Genomic DNA, 4913 nt, shown 5'->3' on the forward strand with positions numbered 1-4913 from the left:
GTACAAATAAAAAAATAATAAATAAAATGCTTAAAAAAAAAACAACTAAAGAGACTATCCAAAGTCCATTTTTTTCTTCCTCACTTTACATGTGTGTGTTTGTGTGTGGTATGTGCACGTAGTATATGCATGCTTTAGCATGTGTGTGGGTGCATATTATGTGTACATGTGGAGGACCAAGGTTGACGTGGGGAATCATCCTCCATCTCCCTTCTACTGTATTCATTGAGGCAGGGTCTCTCAATCAAACCCAGAGCTCGCTGTCATGTCACCCATGCTTGGTCTGAGAATCCCGTCTCTGCCTTCTGAGGCTTGAATTACAGGCGGGCCATCACAGCCAGCTGGCATTTATGTGGGTTTTGGGGGATCTGAACTCTGGTCCTTGTGTTTGCATGACAAAAGCTTTAACCACTGAACCATCTTCCCAGCCCCTCAGAGTTCATTCTCAATGAAAATACTCAGTAAACTAAGAATAGAATTCACTCAGCTGTGAAAATCCTACAGTGAACAGTGTACTTGGGGTTCAGTCACGCATCCGTCAACATGGTCCTGGAGGTTCCAATGAGACAAGGAAAAAAAATGGCAAGATTGTCCAATGGTGTTACAGATAAGCTGTAATAACCATGTCTTAATAAGTTTATAAGAGATAAGATCAATATATATCTAAAAATTCATTGTAGGGCTAGAAAAATGGCTCAGCAGTTAAGAATTTCCAGCACCCAAGTCAGGCAACTTATAACCATGTGTGACTCCAGTCCCAGGGGATCTGATGCTCTTTTCTGGCCTTCATGGGCACCTACATGCAAATGGCATATTCTCATACAGATATACATGCATATACATGCTTTTAAAAAACCATTGTGGGAGCCAGAGAGATGGCTGCCAAGTCTGATGACCTAAGACTCATAAAATGGAGGGACAGAACCAATTCCTACAAGGTGTTCTCTGACCTCCACATGTATACTGTGACAGGTATGCACACATGTGCACACAGAGACACACACAAGTAAGTGCAAAAATGTTTTAAAAATCCATTGTATTGGGGGCTGGAGAGATGGCTCGGCAGTTAAGAGCACTCTTGCAGAGGACCCGGGTTCGATTCCCAGCACCCACATGGCAGCTAACAATCATCTGTAACTCCAGTTCCGGGGAACCAACACTCTCTTCTGACTCTGTGGGCAATGCACAACACGGGTGCACTTACACACATGCAGGCAATACACTCATACACATAAACTTTGTTTTTGCAAATCTATTGAATTTCTACATACTAATCACAAGCAATGCTATGTTCAACCAGACTCTGTTTCCTGTCCTCCAGGACGGTGAGTAGAGACAAAAAGGACTCTGTGCTGGAAGTCTGCATCTGCAAGCTCTGTTCTGAGAGCCACGACAGACTGACCTGGTGGCCTCGGGGTCAGAGAAGCTGCAGCCAGGCCTCTGTGTCTGGCAAAGTCAGATGTACTGCTTGCACCTATGAAATCAGTAGAAGTGGGCACAGTCCCTGTGCCGGGCAGAAGACACACTGGAGAAAGGTCTTGGGGTGAAGGAGTCTGAGTTAAACCTGTGAGACACTGGAAACGTCGTCTCAGCATTTGGAATTCAGGTATACATTCATGTGAGCATCAAACACTGTTGGACTATCCGGACCATGTGGGTAAGCCAATCTAATAACCCCCTTTAATATGTTTGTTCCATTGCTGCTATTTTAGAAACGTGCCTCTTACAGAAACATGTGCCGCCTTGCCCTGATTCATGGCCTGGACTTCAGTCTGGTGATTGATAAGTCAGGTTTCTGCACTGCAGACAAGAATCAAGGGATACCCCTGGGCATGTGCTGTATGCCTGTGATCCCAGCACTCAGGAGTAGAGCCAGGAGGACCTCAAGTTCCAGGACAGCCTGGGCTGGCTATACCCAACACAGAGTCACCAGGCATGTGACAGCAAAATCCTGCATGGCAACTAAGGTGTCATGTCTATCCAAAAGATCACAGAGTTTTTAGTGAAATGTTCAAAAAAAAAATGGGATAGGCTTGGTGATTCATACCTGTAATCTCAGCACATGAGAGGTAGAGGCAGGAGGATCCAGAGTTCAAGACCAGCCTCATCAACATAGTTTGAGGTCTGTTTGAGCTACACAAGACTCTGTCTCAGAAAAATAAAGAAATAGAAAAAAATCTTTGGAAAAAAATTAGGGGGGCTGGAGAAAGGGCTCAGCTGTTAAGAACACCAGGTGTTCTTACAGAAGGCCCGGGTTCAAATCCTAGCACCCACATAGTAGCTAACAACTATCCATAACTCCAGTTCCAGGGGATCCGACAGCCTCTTCTGTCCTCCGTGGGCACTGCACGACATGGGTGCACTTACCTACATGCAGGCGATACACACACGCTTGACAACACACACACATTAAAAATAATAATAAATAAATAAATTTTTAATTAGAAAGCATAGACTCACATATGAAAATATATAAAACATTGCTGAGGGAAATGAATGAACTTCTACAATGGAGAGACTTACTTGCTTGTGGGTGGGATGTTGTAATATTAAGAACTCAAATTTCACCAGGCATAGTGGTGCACGCCTTTAACCCCAGAACTTGGGAGGCAAAGGCAGGCAGAGCTCTGTGTGTTTGAGGTCAGTCTGATCTTCATTGGAAGTTCCAGGTCAGCCAGGGATACATAGTACGACCCTAAAAAATAAAAATAAAAGCAAAGGAATTGACAAGCTGATTCTAAAATTCATATGGAGGGGCTGGTGAGAGGGTACAGTGAATAAAGGCACTTGCCTCCCAAGTGCTGGGATTATAGGCATGTGTCACCACGGCCGACAACGGTCACATTTTTGTACCAAGGACAGAGAGAGAGAAAAAGGGAGAAAGGGGGAGACAGAGAGGAGAGAGAGAGAGAGAGAGAGAGAGAGAGAGAGAGAGAGAGAATCAGAGAGAGACAGACAGAGACAGACAGACAGACAGAGAGACAGAGAGAGAGAGAGACTGTGGAGACAACACCTCTCACTACGTAGGAGGCCTGGTCCTTTTGAAGTTACCCCTTTGGCTCTGGCATCTCACTGGTCCATCCCCTCACTCACATGAGCTCCTAAAAGATCAGTGTCCTGACAGGTTGTGTTGGTATGTGACTCAAAAGGAAAAAAACATTCAAACTGGTAGAGTTTAGTATTTTGCTTATGTGGATTATTTACATTTAATTAATTAATTTATTTATTTATTTTTGGTCTTTTTGAGACAGAGTCTCCCTGTAGCTCCAGCTGCCTGGATCTCACTCTGTAGACCAGGCTGGCCTTGAATTCACAGAGGATCCATCTGCCTCTGTGGGGTGGGGGTGGGGGTGGGTGGGCTGGAGGGGCTGGAGGGATGGCTCAGCAGTTAAGAGCCCTGCTCTTGCAGAGGACCCAGGTTTGGTTCTCAGCACGTATATGGTGGCTAACAACCATCTGTAACTCCAGTTCCAGAGGATCTGGTGCCCTCTTCTGACTTCTGCAGGCACCAGGCATGTATGTGGTGGACTTCCATACATGCAGGCAAAAGACTCATACACATAAAATAAAAACATCCAAAAAATTGGGTTTTTTTTTTTTTTTGTCTTTTTTTGAGACAGGGTCTCCTTTGAGCCCCAGCGGTCCTGGAGCTCACTATGTAGACCAGGCTGGCCTTGAACTCATAGAGATCCGCCTGCCTCTGCCTCGTGAGTGCTGGGATTAAAGGCATGTGCCACCACACCCAGCCCCCCAAAATTGGTTTTAATGAATTATAAAAAAAACTTTTCATCAGACTATTACCTCAATAACCGAGTTTCTTGGCATCCTCTTACATTCTCTGTCCCAGTAAACACCTTACCAGCCTCCCCAGGCCCTGGTCCTGCCCTTGTCCCCCAGCCTATGGAGTCAGGGCTGACCCTCTGCCCACTTGAATAGCTGCTGTTTTCTGGCCAATTCATGGTTTGGAGACTGGATTTTTCAGAATGGGAAGGGAAGAAAGGGAAAGTGGAAGAGATTTCTAACCAGTAGTTGCTGTACCACCTCCCCTCCAGTTCTGTGTTCTTGTCCTGGGCCCTGCACTGTCTGGTGAGGCCTGCCATGGCCCAAGGGATTCGCTAGGAAACTTAGCTATCCTTTATTGTTCCAGAACTCCAGACTGAGCTCCAATGCTAATTCTGTTGCATCTTGCCTCTAAAGGAAAAGGTTTTGATTTTTTTGTTGTTGTTTTATTTTTATATTTTTGGACTTTTTGAGACAGGGTCTTTAAAAAAATATTTTATTTATTATTTTTATTTTATGCGTATGCATGTATTGCCTGCGAAACTTAGCTATCCTTTATTGTTCCAGAACTCCAGACTGAGCTCCAATGCTAATTCTGTTGCATCTTGCCTCTAAAGGAAAAGGTTTTGATTTTTTTGTTGTTGTTTTATTTTTATATTTTTGGACTTTTTGAGACAGGGTCTTTAAAAAAATATTTTATTTATTATTTTTATTTTATGCGTATGCATGTATTGCCTGCATGTATGTAAGCGTATTGCCTGCCCATGTTGTACAAAGCTGTGGAGGTCAGAAAAGGGCTTCGGATTCCCCTGGAACTGGAGTTAAGAACAGTTCGTAGCCACCATGTGGGTGCTGAGAATCTAACCCAGGTCCTCTGTAAGAGCAGCTCTTAAATGCTGAGCATCTCTCCAGCCCCCAGTCCTTCCATTTATCATTCCTTTTATCCCACAGTCATCACTGAACATCAACAATCACCAGTTTTCACTTAAGGAACTCTTTACTAGTTTTTGCTTTAAACACCTCCTATTTATCCCATTTATCCAGTCTCTTTGAAAATGTGAGACTGTTTTATAAAAAAATATTTTCCTTTGCAGATGGAATTGAAATTAATTTTCAATCTCATATAACCAAGA

This window comes from Nannospalax galili, unplaced genomic scaffold, assembly GCF_000622305.1.
Source record: "Nannospalax galili isolate Female #2095 unplaced genomic scaffold, S.galili_v1.0 scaffold1723, whole genome shotgun sequence".
Classification (NCBI taxonomy): Eukaryota; Metazoa; Chordata; class Mammalia; order Rodentia; family Spalacidae; genus Nannospalax; species Nannospalax galili.